The following is a 26,945-nucleotide window of genomic DNA, read 5'->3' on the forward strand; positions in this document are numbered from 1 at the left end:
AAGATTGTTGAAACTAAGTTTGGACAGATAGTCTGATGTGGTTTTTCTATAAGAAAACACACACACAAAACTCTTCTTCACCATTAAAACATGTGTATTTGTAAACGATCACACTGGTGATCATAAGGTCATATATGTTTACCCTATCTTACTGTAACGTGTAAGTACAATATGATTATTTTTAGTATTTTCTGAATCTACTTTGTTTTGATTTTAACACTAGAAGAAACCACGTTACAGTTTGTGTTTTAGTAAAATGGCCCTGAAGAAGCCGTAAAGCGAAACATGGAGTGTCCAATTAAATAAAAATAACAAAGTTGGTGTTATTAGGCCGTTTATTTTGAGTATTGAAACGTCTCTTATACACCAATAGCCACTACACCAATTAAACAATACTTTTTTTTCTTTATTCAACAATATGGTGTTATACATTATTATATTTTGCTTGAACCCTTTGTACGCTGGTGCAAGTATATTTCACTATCATCCCATGCTTTTCTTTTCCATGTTAATATTGAACTTTAAGCTAAGTGTGAACCTCCAAATATCCTCAAACGACTATAATTAAAAGTGTTCGATTTTACAACATTCTTGTATTCAGTTCTCTGTGTCGTAAATGTGGTTACCAAAATAACCAGTTAAACACGTGGTTCTTTATTCTGTTCTATACTGTAGAAATCCTATCACTAAATACACTGGAAAAACAAACAAACATAGATATGTCACAAAATTACCCTGTGTATGAGGATACCTAAGGATGAGTTAAAATATTTTCTTCACCAGATACGTTACCGAAGAGCTTTTCTTTAGAATATGTATATATATCTTTGTCTTGGTTCTCTTTTCATAAAAAAATATTCGGTATTTTTCTTATAAAAGTAGTAGAGCTCAATGGAATTGAGATCTGAACTTTAAAGATTTTTGCTAATTATTTTTTCTCTTGATATTACAAAAAGAAAAAAAATCTTTGTTGTTTCTTTCGGTGTCAATTTAATATACTGAAAAGCAATAATTCAAAACGTCATCCAGTAACGTAAAAATAGGAGGTTTCATTAAATTATCACATATACATTTTTATTTTTACTTACGTGTAATAGCTTTCATATATGATTTTCAGATGGTTGGCAGCTTTGGAGTACTCCGTTGATCGATGGATCAAAGTTGGTTAAGAACATGTGGCTGACTATAATTAAATGAATCACCAGTGTGCAAGGTAACCTCGTAAGGAGTGAAGCCTGGAGTCATCTTGCCAATGACAGTGTTTCACTTTATACTAAAGGCATCAAAATTCCATCTTAATTAGCTACAGTGCTAATATTTCGAAGACTTCAATTAACTATGATTTTATAACATCAGTTGGTAATCTAAAGAGCATTTTAAGTCTGAGTACGGCTGTATATAGACTTTTTAAGTAGAAAACCTGTCTCTCAAATTAGTGAACGATCTCTAAGAATAAGATGGGTGTTGGAGCCTTTCAAGTTTTAAATAAATATTTTCCCATTTGCGATATATATTGAATTATCCATAATTGTGGAACAATCCAAATTTTTAGCGGTTTAACAAAAAGTTTCTATTTAAAACAAATGCTTAACCTTATCAGTGTTTGAACGAAATATTTAGATTACTTCATATTATACTACTAGAATGAAAGTTCAAATGTTTCAAATGACAGTTGGTTGAAAGTTCTCTTTCTAGTTAGTCGTCAGTGGTTTTAGCATCAAGAGATATGCAAAGTTTCTTGGACGAAAAAAGTAGTTATTAAAACTAAGAATTATTGTTTAAAATGTGTTTTTCTCTTATAAAGTAATTAACCCAAGAATGGCTCAATTTTAAAGAATTGTGAATAACTTTTAATGAGTTATTTCATATCACCGAAAACGAAATTTTAGCATTTCGTACCTGATTCTGAATTCGATTTATGCCTGAGGAATTCGTATGAACTTGATTTAACTACACTTTGAACAATTAAATATTTTGGTTCAGCTAACGAAAACTTTGCATTCCAAACGCACAATCTTTCTCCATATTCTCTTTGCTAACTTCTCCGATTTTATCTCACACTAAAGTACCAGTACAGACGTGGGTCAATAAATATAATTTTTTTGATTAGCTTTTTTTTCTTACTAATTTAGGCGACGAACACAAAGGAAAATTCTCCTTACTTTACATTCAAGTACTATAAGCTTTTGATACCAATACAGGCTCACTCTGGTGAGTAAGAGAAAACCAAGACACAATACTATACTCTCCAGGTTGGATATATTGACTTCTTCCAATCCTTAGTTAACATGGTTGCTTATATCCCTTTCCGATAAATATGCGTCATGCCATATGACGCGACTTTTTTTTTTTTATAATGCCTGCAATGCGTTTTCTTTTCAATTATTCTATCATAAAGTGAAAAACGTGACTTTTGATTTTTATAAATTATGAAAGCTAAACTTGCTTCATGTTAAAAAACGAAGATGGTTTAGTGGTTTATTGTAAGACAGATCTTAGGACGTTTAGTTGTTGATGTCTGAATTTTAAACGTGCTTTGAGGTTTAAACAACAAACAATTGATAAAATATAGTTTATGCTTTAAAAAAAGGTGAATTTTGCTACAATTTTTGGTGTCTTGATTTATTATAAATAAAGAATGCATCTGAAAACGATGGTGTTATTAAACTAACTGCACAAACTACAGTTGGAAAAAACTGATCAACACTAAGTAAATATATGTCCAAAACTAGTATTATCCGGTAACATTTTTTTAGAATATAAATACTCGCCTCTAAAATCTTTCTTCTTTATTTTGAAGAAAGTGTTCTGATATTTTGGTGGCAAATTGTACGCGAATGACAAGAGAATACAGGTTAATTTAAATCGGCTTCAGTTAACTATGTTCAATATGGTAGCTAAGATTTTGTCGTAATATATATATATAGAGAGAGAGATAGAGAGAGAATTTTTTTCATGTATAATATAGTAGTTATTGTATATCAGTTATAGTAAACACAAGAAAATGATCTCTTTAGTCTCTAGTCAGCTTGCTGAAATGTGGTTCATGACCACTTTCTGAAAGTAGATAAACCAATCTATGAAATAGCCTACATTTAGATCTATGGAGTTTATCTTGTGATATTTTTGGGTGAAACATTGAAACAGTTTGTGGAAACGACAATAACTGAACTGTATTGTGCCAAAATAAACACACACATACAGAGAGAGATAAATAAATTGATAGGCATATTTGATCAAACTCTAATTTTAATTTAAGTGTGCTCTTAGAAACTAGTAATAATTGTTTTAATGGAGAAATGTTTCTAAAATTACTGAATTTAGATTTTAAGATCTCAAAGGATTACAAAATTATTTTAATTATCTATGCTTAATTATGCTTAATAAAAAGAAAGTACTTTGCTTTCCTGTTATCTAGAAAAGTCACTTCATAACTAGTCTTGTTTTTTCCTAGGCACCTATTCTGTTAGCTTACAGGTTTTACAGGTGACATACGTTATGACGTTAGAGATTAAGATATATCGAATGTAGATATATATATATAAGATGTATTCCAGTTTTTGTACATTAAGTATGTATTTTAGGTGAGTTTGTCTGACGAATCTTATACTAAAGCATGTGAGTCACAATTCAGCTCAGGGTTTTCTCCTTTAATCAACTTTCACATAAGATATTAGTACGTTTTATATATACAACTGGAATTCTTGTTTAGCGAAAGAAGAATGGATTAGTTACGCCTCGTTTGAATGGCAACGTTTCCACTAATGCTGACAATGTAAAAAATGCCAGCAAAAGGATTTTATTTTCCATTTTTGATTTATAGTAACTTGATTTACATGCAGTTTTGAATTTTCCACACATTATACGTCTAAATATGGAAGTTAAGGAGAGACTTATTATAAAATCTCATACAAAAGGGTGACAAAAAACAATCCTGTAAACTACCATATTAGGCAAAAATTAAGTATCTCTAAGTTTTCAACTCGTCGTGTTGTTTGAAAAGCTTAATTTAATTAGTTCCTGCCCTACAGAGGTTTTGTAATTATAAACTTAACCATTAAGCACGTACCTGCCATATACATAGCAAATGTTGCATTGTTTTAAACCTAGAAATGTCTTCAAATGTTTAACAATAAGGCATATGTGCGATAATTATGTTAAAATTATGATTCATAAGTAAATAAGCAAAGTATGCGTCCTTTCAAGCGTAATATTTCGTACAGCGGTCTTATTTATTACCTAAAACATTATGCTTAGGTAGTTTGGTCTGTTTAACAAAGCATTATATATTAAAGTTTATAATAGTATGTACAATTAAATATAATGGTAACAGAAGGGTAAAACGTTTCTACAAACATCTTGATAGACGCGTGACCACCAACAGCACTTATTCACATAATGCCTGAGATCTAGCAAGATACGTCAAATCCTGTAGAGATAAGCCTTTAACTATGTTCTTTCACTGCACAATAGAATAAGGTTTATCGTTGTATTTGGAGATAATCCACTCATATTTCTCTCACTTCGTTGCGTATAACTTGTCGCTGTACTATAAACCAAATAGGTAAAGTGACGTAACTTTCTCGCAATATCCAGTTTGCAAATAAGAGCTCCAGATGTGTGTGTATCTATCTATCTATATATATATTTATATATATATATATATAGAGAGAGAGAGAGAGAGCTGGTCGAAATGTTTGTAAGTCTTTAAAAATTCGTTGTTCGTTAACTTTTTCTATCTAAACCAAAATATTTGCTCTGAATATTTCTTCAGGTTAATTTCAGACTATGATCTGTGATAGAATGAGATGTCTGAAGGCAAATAAACTATTTACCTTTATCGAGTCGGATTTCAGGGATACTGCTGCACCAGATTGATCTTGTATGTTATTCAATAACTATAGTAGTCCCTGTAGATGATGATTTTATCTTAGCGTCTTAGATAAACCGAGAATACTAGTCATACACTGAGGACGTTATTTAATGCATAATATAATATTGAATTCCACACAAGTTTGCTATTTTATGTACATAAAGAAATGTTCTTGAACGAAGAAGTGTAAGTAAATATGATTGGTATTTTCTTTCCACTGGCGAACTATATTTATCTGGAGATCATATCAAGCATGGAAAACAGTTTTTAATGCTTTCATATTTAAGAAATTTTCCTGAACTTATGTATCAATTATTGTATGAAACTCTGTAATAAAACTTTACCAAAGCAGTCTTACGCTCAATTGAGAAATTCTTATCAGGATTTTACCTTGAAACTTATCACATCTTACTTCAGTCAGAAAAAAATGGTTTATTTTTCGTTGACATGTAAATAACCACACAAGCAATAACAAAACACCAAATTTACTCTAAGAGCTGGTATTCTAAAACACTTTTGAAAATAAAAATCATAAGTATTTTTGTCATGCCAATTTAAAATATCCGATTTTAAAACATTACACTGTAACATCTAGGCTACTATATGGTGAAGTAAAACCAACTCAAAAGTTCATAGATAAAACCTGAATTTTCAAATTAGTATGTACTTTGCACTTTTAAAATTGAGATGCGTTTGCAAATGAAACAGTTTATAAAGAATGCAGAACTACGTGCTTAAGAAAACTCAAAATGTCTTCCGAAAAATAATGCTAGTAAACAAATCATTTGGTTGCAGGGAAAACTCAAACGATTTAGAATAAATTGATGTTGCTGGTTTTAAACATGCAGTAAGAATTGTCCATCGTTTCTAGATTTTGAGTTATAATATCTCAATATTTTATCAGCATTATGTGAAATACCATACAATAAACTCAGTACGAAAAATTTATGCTATGAAATTAAGTTTAGTTGGGCAGTTCAATAGATAATAGGCATACATTTTGATAACTTTTAATATTAACTGCGTTACACTGGTATAAAATTATAAATATATTGTTCATATATGCTATTTGTTTTCGATGTAATTGTGGGGAACTGCACTACTTTTGTTTCTTTCCCATGCTCACCTTCTCTGCTCGGGAATAACGAAACCTTCAAGTGCTCAATTTGTAAGTACATTCTAGAGGACCCTTGACCGAGCATAAAGATAGCGGATCTAGACGCCTCTCACTCACTTATTTGGTCTCTTCGTCTCGCTTCATGCACAGTGAAAACAAAGTCCGATCTTCTTCCTCGCATCTTACCCGTGATATAATAAAAATATTCAAAACTTTGTTTTTCAAACTATTTTATATTGTAGTTCTGCAAACATAATTTTTTTTGTCGAAAATCATTTCAAAACCTGGCTGCTTCTATCTCAAGAAATTACAAAATTGGAAAAACAATTAGTTTCTTCTACATTTGAGAAAAAAAATAGTACGGTTTCATGAAGGAAAATCATCAAACCCATGGTAAAGTGGCCAAGAAGCACCCTGGTTTCGACTTGTATATGTACATTTTGCACACCTGGCTTGATACAGTGGCTGAATAAAAGGAAGGCAAATGTGTTATTTGAAGTTATCTCTGATATGGAATGAGCCCAATGATCATCTAACTGACTGCTATATTTACAATAGTAATATTTTTTGGATATCGAGGCAAACTAAACAATGCAATAAGTATCGAAATATTGAATCTGCAATGAAACTAACACTTCATTGGGACAATCTTCCGGTGCCACATTCACGAGCAAATAAGAAAACCTATAAAAAAGGCTATGAATTATCTTCATCCTATTTATTTAACTAATTTATTCCTGTGGCACCTCAACATAACTGCTTCATCTGATCACACAAAAAGAGCTTTATGATTTCAATCATGGCTTTTCTATAGCAAAGCAGCATATGAAACTTCTTGACTCTTTTCACTGTAATGGAATTTATTAGCTCCAGGAACAAGAGTTTCAATTTACCAAAGTTGCCATCAAAGCCATGCTTTTCACTACAGCATGCAAGATATTTTGTGTTTCTGTCTAAATGTTGATGTACTAATGTAATAATTAGCTACTAAACATCATTCCTAATGAAAACCTTTTATCGACTCATCAAAAGTTAATCTGAAAACTGTGCTTTTATGTAATGGGAACACTAAGCCATCGATTACTGTTACCCATGCTGAATACACGAAAGAAATTTATCAAAGCATACAAATTATACTTGAATCCACCAAGTATGATCACCATAGGTGTAACATATGTGGTGATCTAAAAGTTATTGCACTCCTGCTAGGCCTGCAAAGTTGGGTTACAAACCATTGTTGGTTTTTGTGTCTCCGGGAAACCTGAGATGGTAAAAATTATTGAAAAAAGAAGGAATGACCAGGGAGGGAAATTACATACCAGGAAACAGAATATCGAGAATCAACCTTTAGTGAATTCTCAAAATGTGTTTCTGACCCCACTTCATATTAAAATGGGACTCGTGATTCTGACCCCACTTCATATTAAAATGAGACTCGTGAATAATTTTGTAAAAGAAATGAACAAAGATGGCAACAATTTCAGATATGTGTTTAACAAGTTTCCAAAAATCAGTGAAGCAAAATGTTATTAAAGAGAAAGTTGTTATTTTTACGCTATGTAATAATATTTTGAATAAATCTATTATAACTCGAAAAAGAAAGATGGTCAGTAATCTTTAACACGAGTTTTAGAATCAGCATCATCAAATACTCAGAAACAGTTGCATTTATTTCTAGTAGCAGAGAGAGGTTTTGTTGTCCGGTGTAATCGATAATTTAGGCTGATAGACAGTGGGAAAGCTATTTACGGTGCGTTTTAATCTTAGTTTCTCTCAGCAAAAGACAGAATATCAACAAAAACATTTTCAACATTAATCAACTCTTTGTAGCCGCAGATGAAGGCAGCCGTAAAATGTTACCACCTAATGATACGCCACAAGAGAGTGTTTTTGTTCTACTATACCGATATATATATAAAACATCACGGAGGAACTATTTTGCTAACACTATTTTATCTGAAACTCTAAGTTCTTGTCTTTTTAAATTGTGAATAATTTCGATAATAAAAATCAAAATATATTCCATATAAGTAAACAAAGAAACTAAACAACATAAATGTTATTTGTTATCCAAAAACAACTTAAGATGTTTTTATTTCCTCCCTGCATTTGAAAATCGTAACACCAAAATATCTGCAATTCATTTTGGTCATTTTATATTATTTATATTTCTTGTACGTGAAAAGGAAATATTTTAAATCTTGTAATCTGATCAGAAAATTTAAAACCTGAATGGAATTGATTGATAATCGCTATATCTTTAATAAAAGAAAATAGAAAATCATTTACGATAATTAAAACCATGACCTTTAATTCTTCCAGTTTTAATAATAATGAAATCTTAAGCGATAAGCTTATGTGCCAGCCCAGCTAAACATGAAAAATTGCCTATCTTTGTAATGTTAATCATATAGTGTAAAATATAACAAGTCATATTCATATTTCATTCAGGGTTATAATCGTTTACACCACTTTACTGAACAAAGCGACCTGTGGGAGTTAGATATGTTAAGTTAGCTATAGTATCAAGTATACGAAGATATTTGTCGTACTTCTAAATTTATCAAAGATGTTAATAATAGTGTATAATCGGTCACATTGTTAGTTGCAATTTCATGTCGATTAAGATAATGGTAACAAATCGAATAAACTCATACCCCATTCGTGTTGATTTATATGAAAGATTTGCGTCAATTCAAATACAAATTATTCAACCTGCAATGCAATAACGGATATTATAAAGCCATTCCTCCAGATAGGTCTTTTTTATATCTATTTAACCACAAATGGATAATTTTCTCAGTACAAATTGCTGAATATAAAAATGTATTAATGAAACGAAACTTTAAATTATCTTAAAGTATAACACTGTTTTTCCATGTCAAATAATATTATAATGTTTGTTTTTAGTAGTGTTCGACACATAAAAATGAGTTATAGTATTATAACTACATGAGTGAGCAGCATCAAAAGTGCTTTTAACAAACAGAATATAATTCATTTTTTAAGAAATCTTCAAACAAAAAGACGATTGTTTGTTTGTTTTAAATTTCGCGCAAAGCTACTCGAGGGCTATCTTCGCTAGCCGTCCGTAATTTAGCAGTGTAAGTCTAGATGGAAGGCAGCTAGTCATCACCACCCACCGCCAACTCTTGGGCTACTATTTTACTAACGAATAGTGGGATTAACCGTCACATTATAACACCCTCACGGCTGAAAGGGCGAGCATATTTGGTGCGACAGGGATTCGAGCCCACGACCCTCGGATTACGAGTCGAACGCCTTAGCCCACCTGGCCATGTCGAGTCCAAAAAGACGAATTATTTGAATTAGAAAACACTTCTGATATTTAAAAGTAAACATTGACAATTATTTGAACTGAAAAGAACATGTGCAAAGTTGCGCAAGAAAAGTAAATGATATTTTATGTAAATTGTATTATCTGAGGAAAGTATATTGTAAAAGGATATTACGGGTGGTTCATTTAACACTTGTTTGTTTTAGATTACTATGTAGCTTAATTAGTTGAGAACATTGATTTATTATTGGTCATGATTATTGTTGTTTTTCAAGTACAAAGCTAATAATCTATCTGTGCGTTTCCCATCGAGAGTATTTAAGTCCAATTTTTAGTGTTATAAATCCTCAGATATACCAATGAACCACCTTGAGGGGGAAGCATCATTGGTGAAACAGAAGCAATATGTTTGAATTATCTGTATTTCTTTTAATTTTGATCGTCGTTTTCCCTATTTTTAAAGGATAAAATGTCTACAATTAATACATATAAACATGTATACAGTATGGCGATTATTTTATTGTAGGTGATGCTAATGTAAGAAATAATCATTACTATACGATAAAGCATTAGAAAAGACAGTCAAAATTATATTTTGCTTTTGTTTACATATAAATCTTGCATAAACATTATACTTAACTAGCAGCTAACCTTTCAATAAAATCCTTTAAATATTGAGTGAGAAGAGATGCCAAGCGCATAAGGCGTGCGACTCGTAATCCGAGGGTCGCGGGTTCGCGCCCGCGTCGTGCTAAACATGCTCGCCCTCCCAGCCGTGGGGGCGTATAATGTGACGGTCAATCCCACTATTCGTTGGTAAAGAGTAGCCCAAGAGTTGACGGTGGGTGGTGATGACTAGCTGCCTTCCCTCTAGTCTTACACTGCTAATTTAGGGATGGCTAGCACAGATAGCCCTCGAGTAGCTTTGTGCGAAATTCCAAAAAAACAAACAAAATCAAAATATTAAATTATATTTCAATTAAGAATACACTTATTTATAGATATTGCTTACATTTAATGATAATTGTAAATTAACTTACTTCTGGATTCTTATATCTAACTTATTGTATCCAATGATTACGGTGCCATATTGAAAAAAATATAAAATGCATTGGTTGAATATGAGATTACTCGTACAACCAAATATCCCCAATTATTTATGTATATTTATAAATTAATATCATTTGCGAAAATAAATTTTAATTTCATTAAAGATACCTTGAAAAAAATTTAAAGTTAATTTCGAACTTGAAAAAAAATGTGTAATTCATCACACATTCATGATTGATTTTCTTTTTTGTCATGTATTCATCAGTTATTCCGTGTTCTCATTGTTTCTGCAATTGTACTTAGGAAGTAAACATTAACAGCGTTTCGGTACACAGCTTAAATGTTTATGTGAGAATAACTATTTTTAACTCATTGTGGCTTCAGTGGATACTTTCAAAATTTGAATAAAACTTGAAACTTTCATCAATCTTTACAAAATCGAATCGTACCACATATATCCATTCGGAACAATTATTAATTCAACAGAATATTTAAACACTCACGAGGTGTGTACGTTTTTTATGATAGTCGGGAAGTACAATATATATATATATACACCAAACAATAACTACATATGTTTTACGATACCACTAAAACTTAGCTACCAATTTCAGCTAAAGCTAGTGGTTATTCAATTTCATATTATTCAAGTAATGAATATTACAAATCATAAAAACAATACCGCAATCAAACAAGCATGAGAAAAGAAAATACATAAAAAGCAAAAAATAATTTTATGAAAAGTACATACTTAAGGGATAAAAAATAAAACAAAAATATTTAAACAGTTACTTAAATTACAACAGTTACATATACTTTTTATAACTTATGTTAAACAATATTTTTTACGGTTAAAAGAGAAACTGGGTTTTTTGTACTTTAACTTACAATTTTTTATTGAGTCGGTTTATCTTATTTCATGAGGTATAGTAATTTTATCAACCATCATGTCCAAAGTTGAACAAAAAATGCAACCTAGATAACTAATAAATATTTTTGTAAAATTCTTATCAATATCATAAGTGTAGCTACCGTTTGGCCACCGATATATGGTGGTGCTTTAAATTTCTAAAACAGTGTTAATAACTTCCTTTATCGTAACACCATGGAATCTAGTTTAACAGTTACTTGTCATCACTCACGTGCAATCGGTACAGCCGTATCAAGCATCATTAGCTACACTAATTGCTTAAGCTATCATCACGTGACGCTAAACTCTTTAATAAGGAAAATTTCATGAAATGTAGAAAATTTATGCTTAAAAGATAACAATGAATAATGAAAATTACCCATTTACTTATGCTTCTTTTTAAAATGAGAGCTAGTAACTACTAAACTAGTATGCTTGGCGAAACAAATACTTAAGAATCTTTACGTTTTTCACTTCGTAATTTTGCTGCTCTAAATCAGACTTCCTCAATCCGAATGACAAAAACTAAAAACAGTCTATGTTTACATTTACGAGAAGCTCTAGCTCTTTAGATGTTAGACCAATAACTCACGTTACTACCTATCTCTCCATACTGAAATTATATTCTTAGAGAACATGTTAATAACCAATGGGCATCCTCTGAATTTCATTCAAGCGCTCAAAGAAACCATACATTGTTGATAAATAACCATTAAGACTGGTCTTTCCTTTCTTTCACACTGAAATCACAAATTTTAAGAATAATTAAATCATTTTATTCAACTGCAAATTATGTTTAAATCACCATTAAAAATGCAAAATCTCTTTAGATCTAAAGACCTATTACCTACCCCTTCCTATGCATTCCATAATCGTATATAAATACACGTGATTACTGTAATGTCATTTACATTTGCAAAAATATACACCAATTACACCTACGAACATATGTAATTATCAAGCAGGACTGATAAAAAATTATCAAATCCATAAGGCTTCACATTTCGCATAGATCGTGGAAACATTAACCATCCCGTCCTGATGACGAATTTCAAAATATATCATTTGGATCATTCAATATCGAACTTTTTATCAAAGAAAGTTTATCCATTATAAATGAACTCCCAACTTTAAATACTAACACAACTTTACTACTTAAATCTCTTTTGAATAATTGTGTAATATTGTTTTATTATCATATCCTTTGCTGATTTGGTCGTCTTTTAATTCACTTCATTATTTGATTCTGTATTTGAATTACTTTTACAAAATATTTATACATTTTTGTACCTAGTAATTTACCCTGTTTAATATAGCTTGCTGAAGGTAGAATATGTATATTCCGAGAAGTTCCAGAACTTACTTTTTGTTACTGTACACACACACGTGTTAAATGCTTGTTGCTACTGCTGTCGTTCTTTTGTTCATTTTTATCATGAAATTATCGTAGGTTTATAAAGGCTAATAGAACAAGCTAAGGAATACGGTTGAGTCATCAACCAAACGTAACAGATGTTCGCTAATTATTTCTGGGTTGTAGGCAGTTAACCTAGAAATTTAGAAAAGAAGTTACTTGGTATGTTTTCTTATAGCAAAACCGTATTCGGCTGTCTGTTGTACCCATCGAGGGAAATCAAGCCCCTGATTTTAACATTGCAAGTCCGAAGACTTACTGCTGTCCCACCGGGAAATGAGAAACTGCTGAAGCGAAAGCAAAAGGAATGTTTTAATGATCAAAAAACAAAGTTATACAACGTGAAAACCTGCTAACCTTTACTGAGCTTTATTGTAACTTAATGAAAGGAACACATTCTTCACAAAGATCAGTAAAATCTAATGATGTTTTGAGGAAGCCACACAAGATTCTAATTTATATCATAATAGAATGTCTTCTAAACAATAGAGACTAAAATCACCACTGTACTACTCGAGCATCCTCCACTGGCACTTACAACGCTAAGATTAGGGCCTCGATTCCCCTTGGCGGACTCAGCAGATAGCCCGATGTGGCTTTGCTATAAGAAAACACACACATACACCCTACTCGAGGAGCTAGTCCCAGCCGTAAATAGTGATTGACAACTCTAAGCACAAACAGTTTTTAACATAATATTCTCTTAGGTCAAGCTTGCTCAAATATATTTATGGGAAGAGGGATCATGTGAAATTGTGGAATATATTTTCTTTTCAGATTTTTTTCTTCTTAATATCAAGTTCGCTCATTAACGATATATAATAACACCTCGGGAGATACGCGTTCCATTAATATTTTATTTAATCTACTATTCAATTACTGAACTATGACCTAAGATGCTCCAATGTATGCCAAAATTGACCCTCATCTCGAAAAAGGGATATTAAGCTATTTATTGACCCATCAAGCTATATAAAAAGATATTGGTCCCCAGATGGGGCAGCGATAAGATTACGGACTTACAACACTGAATTCTGAGGTTCGATTTCTCATGGTGGACATAGCTGGTAATTCAATGTGACTTTCCTTATGAAACTAATCAAGCATTTCTGTTCCTATAAGTCATTTGACATTCATATTTCATATAGTTCTGACAAATACTTAATAATAAAATTACAGTGACGTTTAATCAAAGTTTAAGATTTTAATTCATACACATAAAAGTAAGTGCACATAACTTAGTCATATAAGATGTTGGAACATATCAATACCTTGAAATATAGACATGTTTAAATATAGACTCGTAAACCTTGTGTAAACATTTACCATTGAGAAAGCAGTACTTCCATTTCAATGCCAACATATTCATCAAGTAAATGTATAAAATATCTTCAGTAAGCTTTATATTCTAATATGCTGTGTAACTGCTTTAGTGACTATGCAGTAAAACTCTTAAATGACCATTTAATTTCACTTACCAAAAAATGCTACGAAACGCATCTGCGTAACTTTACTGAATATTCTAAAAATGTAGCACAGATAGCTATATTGCTCTAAGGCATTAAAATTCAACCAACGAACATTAATAATGGTTAGCAATTGTTGCTTATCACCAAATTACACAACAGGATTTATCAAGTACATTTTGAAATGTTGTCCAAAAAACATTTACCATTGAGAAAGCAGTACTTCCATTTCAATGCCAACATATTCATCAAGTAAATGTATAAAATATCTTCAGTAAGCTTTATATTCTAATATGCTGTGTAACTGCTTTAGTGACTATGCAGTAAAACTCTTAAATGACCATTTAATTTCACTTACCAAAAAATGCTACGAAACGCATCTGCGTAACTTTACTGAATATTCTAAAAATGTAGCACAGATAGCTATATTGCTCTAAGGCATTAAAATTCAACCAACGAACATTAATAATGGTTAGCAATTGTTGCTTATCACCAAATTACACAACAGGATTTATCAAGTACATTTTGAAATGTTGTCCAATAACATATATTATATACACATCTTTATATCAGTTTACGTTTTCATCAAACTGTTCTCTTTACCATAATCACTGTTATCATATGTGGTGTTATTGATTGGATATTTGCTGTAACCAGCCATACATGCATACGTTATATATCGTGATATATGTTGTTAGTACGGCTATTCTGCCTTACCTACAATATGGGCCCTCAGTGACCAGCGGTATGTACGTATGCGGACTCACACAACTAGAAACATGTTTTCGATACACATGGCTGACAAAACAGAGATAGCCCATTTTGTACCTTTGTGCGTAATTCCAAACAATCAATCAATGAAATATAGACTATTTTTTATTAATACCTAATAAATATAATAATATCAAACTACATCTATCACAATACTGGGCCTGGCATGGCCTAGTGCGTAAGGCGTGCGACTCGTAATCCGAGGGTCGCGGGTTCGCGCCCGTGTCGCGCCAAACATGCTCGCCCTCCCAGCCGTGGGGGCGTTATAATGTGACGGTCAATCCCACTATTCGTTGGTAAAAGAGTAGCCCAAGAGTTGGCGGTGGGTGGTGATGACTAGCTGCCTTCCCTCTAGTCTTACACTGCAAAATTAGGGACGGCTAGCACAGATAGCCCTCGAGTAGCTTTGTGCGAAATTCAAAAACAAACAAACAAAAAAACAAACATCACAATACTACAGAAACAGCCATGTTGGTACATTGAAACGGAATTTATATTATTTTATAATTATTTAAATAGTCTTTTGTTTGTTTTTGTTTTGTTTTTCGAATTTCGCGCAATTTTAGACGAGGGCTATCTGCACTCTTAAATAGTGACAAAAAATATTCAAAAGTGGAAATTCTTTTTATGATAAGATGTTGATCATGCATCATTATCTCATCTAGGGGTGTTGGGTGTGGTCTTTTCAATATTTATTTGACATGCTGAAGTCTCTGATTATCACTTTAGCAAACTCGCTATTATTTTTATATTTGTTGTTGTCGATAAATAATTCTTTGTATTTGAATAAATTAGTAAATTGAGAATGCAACAATCTAACTACAGGTACACGCCAATTTACATGGCGTATATTCCATTTATTTGGGTCGTTTCTATAAAATACAAATGAAATAAATTTCTAACATGTAATTCTAACTGGTACAACTGAAAATATACGTAAAAACTAAATTTTGCATGGTGATAACTACGATTACTACATCTTCTGCAAAAAAAATCGTAAGCGACCTTACACTTAAATAATAAGCTGTAGTTAAAAAAAACAAACAATATGGTGTTACATCAGCTCAAACCTCCAACAGGAGGATCTGTCTTATCACAATATGCAGTTAAACCTTGCACGTGGTGTGGGTTGAACGATCTTCTAAAATAATATTCTTGTGTGTGTATGTGTTTCTTATAGCAAAACCACATTGGGCTATCTGCTGAGCTAACCGAGGGGAATCGAGCCCCTGATTTTAGCATTGAATATCCTTGTGAAAAATAATTACCAGAAAAATATATGTATATATTCACGTATCAATTATCCGTGAACTCTTCATAGACAGATGGAAGAAATAAAAAAGTTTTGTGATGAATGTAATTGGATCGATTTAAAAGTTGATTTTAAAAGTGATTAAAATTACTAAGCCTAATAAAATCTTTAATTTTAATCCATGTAACAGAAACGCGTTTCAATGTGCTCGTTATTTGGGTACGTTCCATTATTTTTATTGTTATTGAGGCACATTTGATTCTGTTCTTTGTCACTATAATGGTACGTTCATTATTCTTATTGCTGTTCAAGCGCATTTCACTGCGTTCTTTGTCATTACAATGGTACGTTGTATTATTCTCTTTGCTGTTCAGGAGCATTTCAATGTGTTCTTTGTCACTACAATGGTACGTTCTTTATTTTCTTTGCTGTTCAGGCGCATTTTACTGTGTTCTTCGTCACTACAATGGTACGTTCATTATTCTCATTGCTGATCAGGTGCATTTTACTGTTTTTTATCACTGCTCATACATTATTCTAGCGCAGATAGCCCTCGTGTAGATTTGCGCGAAATTCAAAAACAAACATACATTATTCTTGTCGCTGTTAGATACGTTCCCCTGAAATCTTTGTTGCTATTCATGCATGCTCACAGTGCTTTTATTGTTACTGCTTCTTGTTGCTAATTATTGTTGCTGTTATTCAAGCAATAGGCCCTCTATGGAATTCCAGGACATGTTTAGAATAATTGAGCAAATCTATAATTTTTCGAATAATTAAAAGATATTTACAAACTTAAGTATATAAAATGCAGTTTCTATTTCTAGTAAACTTTGATGCATAAAATAATAATGTAATTCATTACTGTATATATGTATTTTAGAAATATGTCAAATTCGTAAATTTTGATTTAGGATGATAAAATCCAAAGCAGTAGGATGAATACCTTTATTTATTTTTAATTTTTGTAAGCAAACATCGTTATATCAAATTAACTAAAATGTGAGTGAAGGAGAAAGGGCAGATATTTTTCGTCACAGGAACATACTGATGATCTAAAGTACTTAAGATATACCAAAATAACTGCGGATAAAAAAGCCTGTTTGCTACATAAACTTTTGTTTATTTCTTAATTTCGCGCAAAGCTACACGAGGTCTATCTGTGCTAGCCGTCCCTAATTTAGAAGTGTAAGAACAGAGGGAAGGAAGCTAGTTATCGCAACCCACCGCCAACTCTTAGGCTACTCTTTTAGTCATGAAAAGTGAGATTAACCGTACATTATAACGTCTCCATGGCTGAAAGGGCGAGCATGTTTGGTGTGACAGAGATTCGAACCCGCGACTGTAGGATTAAAAGTCGAGGGCTCTAACCACTTGGCCATGCTGGGCCACTTCATTAGACATAGTGAAAATAAAAGGTGATATGCAAACGAAAATAAAATAAATAAACAACTATTTTTAATTATCAAAGCAGCTAGTATAAGAAATAATACGATAACATGTGGTAATTGAAATAAAATGAATTAGACACATTTAAGTTTTATTTTTATTCACATTAATCCGGCGAACAAAAACAATAATTATTTGAAATACTTATTTGCTACGTATTTAATAATGTTATCGATCATTAATGCTTAAAAAAAACATAACTTTATGTAAACGTTTCTAGCTTGAGTCATCCAGACTTGGCTTTGGAATTAGTATACTAAGCTGTGAACCTCGATGACCATGGTAAACGTTCCCTTTGCCGCAAATTCGTGTTCCACACTTTGTCGCCATTGGTGCGTTATCAGAGTGACAGTCGAATGCAGTTAGATTAGAACAAGATATGGATGGAGGGGGAGGGTTGGTAAGGAACTGCCTTTCTTCGTATATATTAGTTAAGATCACACTTTTGTAACTTTTTACGAATTTTTGAAACAACAAATTACAACTTAAGATTCTAGAAAAGTTTTACTTTTGTGTAAAATATAGTACAATAATAATGTCTGAAGCTACTTACTCTACATTTTTATCAGTTTGAAAGGCTGAAAACTCTGAAAATAGCTATTTATTTTTAATTTACTTATACACGTATTAATATTAGATGTGTCTCCGTACATATACTTGGTATACAGTGATATAATGTTATATAAAATAGACAAGTGTGTGTGTGGGTATCGTAGCAAAATCACATCGGATTGTCTTATGTGTCCGTCATGTGTGTGTGTGTTATATTATAGCAAAGCCACATCGAGCTATCTGTTGTGTCCACGAGAGGAATCGAACTCCTGAATTTAGCGTTGTAAATCCATAGACTGACCGCTGTCCCAGCGAGGAACTTGTGTCCACTATAGGGAAGCAAACTTAGATTTTAGCGTTGTAAATCCAAATACTTGCCGCTATCCCACTGGGAGAATATTAATGAACGAAAATGTAATTTACATGAGTAGTAGTAAATCGAATTTATAAGCTCCCTAGTAGTTCATCAGTGAATTTGAGGACTATGTCATTAAACACTACATTTTGATACTCGCGGTGAGTACACTGAATCTTGACAATTGTATAGTTTTGCTCTTGACAGCAATTAAATCGTACTTAGAGAAACAACAACTTCCTTTTAACTTTAAATGTTTCAGGCTAAAGACGTGAAAACTATCTTTATTATGTATTTTAATAGATCGAATAAATGAGATTTTCTGTAGGAGTAGCGTGGAACTAAAAATTAAAAAAATTTAAAGTATATACTTGATCTAAGTACGAAGTGAACACCGCGCACAGTAATTAACTAGGCAGTCTGCATATCGGAAGGTCCAAGACTCGAGCCACAAAATAAGGTTGAACTCACTTTGAGCTGTGGGGACATTGGTTTGTTTGAAGTTAAGTACAAAACTCCACAATGGGCTATTTGTGTTCTGCTCACCTCGGATATCGAAACCGGGTTTCAAGCATGGTTAGTCCGCAGACATATTGTTGTGCCACTGGAGGGCGGTGGGGTATAATAACTGTAATAGGTATGACTGTTAATTTTGCTATTCATTTAAAAATAATTACATAGACGGAGTTTGTAATCAATTGATTGCCTTCCATCTGGTCGACAATCCTACATTAAGGATAATTTTACTTCAATCCTAGGGTCCTTTGCCTAGGGCATTTACTCAGTAATGTCTGTTCAAAGTGAAAATACCAAATACAATTTGTGTTAGAATTGTGGACTTATTAAAAATTGCACACACTTATGTTATTTCAAAACAAAAAAGACTGGGATCCGAAAATCTTGTTTTAATTCTTCTGTGTTCCCCAGTGGGACAGCGGTAAGTCTTCCGATTTACAACGCTAAAAGGAAACACAATTAATTCATCTGCAACACCAATAATTAATATATGTTACATACATACAATTATTAAACTTGATCTAAGTCTAAAAATAGGCATTATTTTGATGCTACATGAGAATATTAGTTACGTTTTCATAATGAATAAAACCAAAAATAAAAAAGGCTTTCTTTAACTCCGGCTAAATAGTCTGGTATTGCCTGCAATGTATAATTTTAAAAATTTCAATATGTTACAAGCATATATGTGGAACTGTAAACATCTACATGATCTACTGTGAAAATGAGCAAAGGAATTATCGATCCAGGTAAAAACTGTAACAAAGTAACTGAATATCTTAGGACGCTTAATTAGACTATTTGTTTTCTAGTTGTAACTGTTTTCTTTTGTAAAGGTCAACAACCTCAAGAAAAAATTAATAAAGAAACATAAAGGAGCCAGAAAGCATCTGCAGGTATTTTTTACCATCAATCAAAATAATAATGATTTACCCAGCTTCTGTAATAACTAATTTCTAGCTAAATCAGTTTGCTAGCTCAGATATTTTCTTTCAGATTTCATTTTGTACTAGTTACAGACTTACAGTTGAATGTTTAAAATGGTTTCAACGTCTTCTGGTGAATCAGTGGAACGTTTATGGACTTACAATCCGAAATTTTGAGATTCGATTCTCCGCAGTAGACACAGCGGATATACAAAAGTGTTTTGATGTAAACCAACCAAACAGTGTGCAATTACCATGAAGAAGCTTTACCTGCTACTCTGACATGTATCCAATATTTAGAATAATACTTTTAGAAGTGCATAACAAAGGAAATGTTTCTACTCTTACTTTTGCGTTTTTTATAGTGCATTTATTTGTTTCCCAATTTTTTTTTCAAAGATATCATGGCTTTCAAAACTAGATAACTCACTGCTTCTCATGTTATTCACCTTATAAAACCTAGGAAACACGACCAAGCAAGTGCAGAGTCATCTAGTGACATGATTTATAAGCTACTTGTAAAACCTTCGTAAACGGCTGAAATGGCACTTTAGAATGAAGCCCATTATGTGTTTCTTTTTGTTGATAAATCGTAGTTATTTTTTATTTCAAAAATCATATATTTTCAGTTGCGGTATTTTGTTTGTAACCCTGAGAAAATGAATGTGTATTCAGGTGTTAAAATATATTTTAACCGAACACGAGGCTGAGTTCTGTAAATATGTAAACTTAACATACATGTTTCTCGTTTTTTTCTTTTTTTTTACATTAGCATTTTTTTACTAGTTTCAAATAATACTGCCAATAATTACAGTTTTCAGCGTTTTAGGAATGCTTTCTTGTAAAGTCATTAACATGTCAAATGGTAATGTCGAAAATGGAAAATCTTTATCTGGAAAAAGTTTCATTTCTAATATATAGTTCTTTATTTAGTAAATTATACGAATACGTGTGACCTTGTATGCATGAAGTTTCACTATTTCGAAAAATATTTCACGAAAAAGTATAATATAAAACCGTTAAAATAGAGGCCTGCCTTTAATATTCAATAACACGTTGTATTACGTATTATAATGTCGTAGAGATCTGAAATATTACAAGATGATGATAGTGTTAATGTTCCATGGACGAATCTGATACTATAGTCCTTATTTTAATCATAAATAATTGAGCCTCATACTTAGAATTACTAAAAATTATAAAAATGTTCTTGTTCTATAAACAAATCTGTCACAGAATGAAGGCTTAAAGGATTTAAAACTAGCTATCTATCATTATTTCCTAATGGCAACCATTACAACAAATTCCATAAAAAAGGAAGGAAAACATACAATATGTTATTCTCAAAATGTCTCCACTTAAATGTACAGACATCTTACCATCAAAATCTTTCACTTCTGTTTACTGTGTTTGAATATACTTTTATTCGTAACTTTTTGTCTTTATTTTTGAAAATTAAACACGAGACTTTTAAGTTCATCATTAAAATAACTTACATTTGATACTGTTGACTGAAAAACTCAGACATCTCTAGGTACTTTATTGTACGTGCTATTAGAATTTCAGTTTTGGCCATTTTCTGGCTTAATTAATATAAAAAGATTAGGTTTAGAAACTTTGTTTTATCACTTTTGTAATCTTGTCACTTTTTCTTACAATCAAGCTTATCAGCTAATTGTGTACTATGTCATCCACAAAGTTCAGTTTTTACACTATGTTTTCCTGAGACTTTGCAAGTTGTTTGTACAACGAATGAGTAACCTTGTTTAATTCTACTGACTCTGCAATTCTAAATTAGGAATGGTTATGTCTGAGATTTAGGTCTTTAATGAAAACACTTAGGTGTCTCATAAGGTGAAACTGTGGTTGAAAATATAAAACACACAATTAGAAACATGAAGTTTTCTCTTGTTCGATTTTTCCCTGCAGTGTAGTATGCCGCTGGTACAGCGGTAAGTCTAGGATTTACAACGCTAAAATCAGGGGCTCGATTCCCTTCTGTGAACTCACCAGATAGCTCAATGTGGCTAAACACATATAAACCCTGCTATGTAAACGAAAATAAAATCTATATTATTAACCTTTTCTTTTAAGAGAATAATAGGAACGTAGACCTAAGCGATTCAAATGGAGTAAACAAGCCTTTATATTAAAAAAAAACATTTATGTTCGAATCCCGACCATTACTATCATACAAATATTTCTTTTGAAATTTTCTTTGAAGACAACAGTAGATTAGCAGCTGGAACTTAGAATAAAGCTAATTAATAGTAAGTAATAAACACTAAAATAGAAAAATATTAATAACTAGTTAATAATTAGGCTTAGATGATCGTAAAGGCTACTAATAGTGGCAACTATGAGATAAAATCGGCGCTCCCCAATGCAGTTAAGCCTGATCTGGCCAGGTGGTTAAGGCGCTTGACTTGTAATCTAAGGATCACGGGTACGAATTCTCGTCCCACCAAAAATGCTCGCTCTTTCAGGCCGTGGGAACATTATAGTGTGAAGGTCAATCCCACTATTCGTTGGTAAAAGAGTAGCCCAAGAGTTGGCGGTGGGTGGTGATGACTAGCTGCCTTCCCTCTAGTCTTACACTGCTAAATTAGGGACGGCTAGCACAGATAGCCCTCGAGTTGCTTTGTGCGAAATTCCAAAACAAACAAACAAACAAAGCTTTTCATAATTTAGCTAGGGTGGAAGATATAGGGTTTTTAGTGCTTCTTTCAACAGTTCAATCGCAGAGAAATCAATAATTCAGTGACTTGAATAGTACGTCTTCCTATAGAATACCACGAATACCCATTTCACTTTTCATTACTTGGGGTATGCGACAGTTCAACAGATATATCATGTAAGAAATCTGTGTACATGTAATTTAAGCCGATTTTCCTGACAGATATACTTTTTGATTATGCTGCATACTGCTGTGTGGGGTATGCGGACGGCTTTAGCCCCTGACCTTTGTGTTCATGTATTCTGGCCTGTTACAAGACCCGACGCTTTACATATCACAGCTACGGTGCGACCTGTTGCAGGTCTCTTATTGGACGGTTCTGGATGAAAATTTTGATGGGTATTCCTTTGTTTTCCAACATGCAACCTCAGCATGTGTTTATGAATATTTTACATCGGGAAGAACTGTTATATACTCTTTCTACAATCGACCTATTTTCTGTGGCATCACACTACATACAAAAAAACCAAACAATACCAAAATGTATTTCTGATACATACCATATTTAACGCTATGTAAATTAGAAGATTTGATGTTTTACGTAATGAAGAAAGAAGTTTACGAAATTAGATTAAAATGTAAGGTTGATATCAATTTCGAGCAATAATTAAACTGTATTATTACCGATGATTATTTTACTATAACATTTAAAATTTTAGAGTTCATAAAGACCATGTACAAGCGCAGATAACCTTCGAGTAGCTTTGCGCGAAATTCAAAAACAAAACAAAAAACAGACCATGTACATTATACACAATGTAGAATCTGTGTTATGGAAATACAAAAATGAAAAAAAAAGCAGAGTTAAATGTAAACGCTTCTATTTACAAACTCTGAGGGTCGTGTGTTCGAATCCCCGTCACACCAAACATGCTCGCCCTTTCAGCCTTTGGAACGTTATAATGTATGGTGAATCCCACTATTCGTTGGTAAAAGAGTAGCCCAAGAGTTGGCGGTGGGTGTTGATGACTAACTGCCTTCCCTCTAATTTTACACTGCTAAATTAGGGACGGCTAGCACAGATAGCCCTCGTGTAGCTTTGCGCGAAATTTAAAACAAACAAACAAAATTATAAACTCCCGTAAAGCTCTCATTTGTACTTCACTTATTTACTCTTCCATTTATACTTTAGTGACTAGAGGTTTTAATAAAACCTGTCTTCTGTTGATCGAGAGGGCGCATCAGAATGATTCATAAATCATGGTAGTGTTTTGTAAACATAACCATATTACAAGTTAATTGGCATGTTTTGAGTCAGATTTTGGAGATCAAAATTAAGATATGTCTAACTGTATTAACGTAGATCAAATAAAAAAGAAGCAAAAATAAACGACGTTAATCTTGAGCTACAAAACAATATCAAGTTTATAATAAGTACAAGTCTCCATAACAATAAACACTTCTGCATTCTATGTCTTACCATTTAACAAACTGCTATCGATTACAGCTATTTTTCACTAATTATTTAAGACAATGTTACAAAGTTTGTTTCCATGAAGAAACTACATCATGATATTCCTGTTTTCTTCATTTCTCCCTAGGGTTGAAACGCTATTGAAATGATATACAAAAGTTACATCAAACAAGAAAATTACGTGTGTATATATATATACATATATAATTATAATCGCTGGAAGCTTTCTACGATACTATTTTCTCCATTAACGTTATAGAAATGTTTTTACTCACACTCATTCTTATTGACTCAATCAACTTTCGCTTTATTGTTCCACACTTATGTTCAGACAATTAAATACAGCTATTTTAAGAGCATTCAGTTCAGCTTTTGAAAGAATGCGAATATCTCTTCAACTATCTAAGAATCAAGGCCGGAAGACAAATTTTAAAGGTTGTCGAAAACGTATAAGAAACTGTGGAGATCAAAGAAGAGAGTGGCATACCTATCAATTTTTTTGCAAAATGAAAACAAAGAAATTTTAAATTAGTATAAATTGATAAACCCGTATTTAAGCTGTCAACTGTTAAAAACATTAATGATTTACTTGTGCGTAAAATCTGATGTAGTTATTCATAAAATAGAATATAAATAATGCACTAAAATATTAATTTAATAACTTAGCTTACAAAGACTAATGACTTTCGTCTTTATAAGATAAATTTGGTATAAATTAGCCGCTAAAATTTTACACCAATAAGTGGTTACTGGGTCCAGAAAAATAATTTTAGCCACATATTTGATAGAAATTAAAATCAATAAAAAATTGGTTAATTCTGCTTATTTAAAAATTTTGGTGCATGTGATTCCACTATGTTAGATCTCTGACTTCCCGAACTGGAAACAGATTCAAATCTTTCCAATACTGCTCCCCAGTGGCACAGCGGAATGTCTCCGGAATTACAACGCTAGCAACAGGGTTTCGATACCCGTGGTGGGCAGAGCACAGATAGCATTAACCCTAGGGTTGAAACGCTATTGAAATGATATACAAAAGTTACATAGCTAGTTTCCTCGTCACACCAAACATGCTTGCCCTTTCAGCCGTTGGGACGTTATAATGTTTCAGTGAATCCCACTATTCGTTGGTGAAAGAGTCGCCCAAGTTAATTGGCATGTTTAGAGTCAAATGTTTGGGTGTCTTGTAATTTGAAGATAAATCCCACTATTTGTTGATAAAAAGCGTAAGACAAGAAGGAAGGTAGCTAGTCATCATCACCTACCGCGAATTTCTTGGGCTACTCTTTTTATTAACAAATAGTGGGATTCACTGTAACATTATAACGCCCCAACGGCTGAAAAAGCAAGTATGTTTGGTGTATCGGGGAAACTAGCTATGTACTGGTTGCCTGCGCTAACTCTCATACAGTTTTGCACTAAATTCAAAGACAAACAATCATAATTCATTCTGTACACAAGGGAAATAACACTGACGTATTTCAACTGATCAACGAAAGTTAAATATTTATAAACGTTACAATTTTATAATTTTATTTTTAAATTTTATACATTTAAACATAAAGTCACAGCTGAAAGTCTATTTACAAATCACTATCTAAGAACAGAGTGTAAATTTTATACTGTGCTGAAAATGAGAGCAAAAATGTTTGAAAATAGTCATTGCAAATATATCCCAAAATAGAACTTATTAAAGATCATTACAAAATAGGGCTGTTTGATGATGTCTGATGCATTTTTTATTATAGTAGAAGAAACTGTTTCACTTGGAAACAATATTTTGGCAAGGTTTTTGGCATTGGGTACAATTCAACGATTTCTGCACTATTCCTATAAAATTCACACACATTCCGTGAACGACAAGAATTGTGCTGTTGTATTTTATTTCAATGGCTTAGTACAAATTAAATGTTGGGAAAACTGTCGTCATGTGTCACACCTCGAGTCACAAATGAAGAGACCGACACGTATTCAGTGATGTAAGTCATGCCTCCTTTGTAATGCTGTTTCTCTGAAAGACGATTTAAAGATATTGATGTCTTTCTTAAATAAGATAAACAGCAATTTTGAACTTTTTTTTTTTTTTTTTTTACAGAGATAGTCAAATGGCCTGTTATATGATTTGGTGTACGTTTTTCTATAGAAACACAGTGCTCAGTTGAAAGTTTGAACAGCAACATACTGTGTAAAAAGATCTAGACTGTTATCGAAATACACTATAGCCCAAACATAGATAATTGGACATTTTCATGATGTTGAGATCAACAAGTTGACTAGAAGCTGATCAAAAGAGAGTCGCTACATGATGGTTTTAAAGGTTAGACGATATGAGATGTGAACTCATTTTTAGATCACCAGTACAATTGAAAAGGAATCTTGACACTCGTTATTAAAAACAAAAAAACATAGACACGAAGCAACCAGTACATAACAGAAACTGAGCACTATATCGTAATGAAAGTGGTCAAATACAGGTTTTATAAGTTAGCCTTTGCACCATATGCCCAGTTGTTTGTCTTCACTATAACATTACATCTATACAGCCCGTAGTAGCATGTCAAATAATATGAGTGATCACCTAGCTCTTGTTTTGCACAAATATAATCTATAGGATGCCATTACATTATTCAACAACAGACGTTGTGCCTTGTCATAGGCAAAATATAGAGGTCCTTAACCATCTTCAGCAGTGTATTAGTTTATCATTATGACCTCATGAAAACGTATTACATGACTTGGAGAAAATGAACTTACTGATCGAAAGATAAAGTAGCAAAAGCATTATTATACTGCATGTACATGTGTCCTAGAGTATGAGCTTACACTTTATTGATGAAACTCTTAG

The 26,945-nt window shown here is 32.4% G+C and overlaps 1 pseudogene across 1 annotated transcript in view; it reads left to right on the forward strand.

Annotated features, from left to right (window-relative positions):
- Positions 1-5,227, forward strand: part of LOC143223982 (uncharacterized) — a 179,789-nt pseudogene extending 174,562 nt beyond the window's left edge. Inside the window, exon 13 of the transcript XR_013013187.1 lies at positions 1,118-5,227. The product of XR_013013187.1 is annotated as an uncharacterized LOC143223982 (transcript). The remainder of the gene's footprint in view (positions 1-1,117) is intronic.
- Positions 5,228-26,945: the final 21,718 nt, after the last annotated feature.

This window comes from Tachypleus tridentatus, chromosome 8, assembly GCF_004210375.1.
Source record: "Tachypleus tridentatus isolate NWPU-2018 chromosome 8, ASM421037v1, whole genome shotgun sequence".
Taxonomy (NCBI): domain Eukaryota; kingdom Metazoa; phylum Arthropoda; class Merostomata; order Xiphosura; family Limulidae; genus Tachypleus; species Tachypleus tridentatus.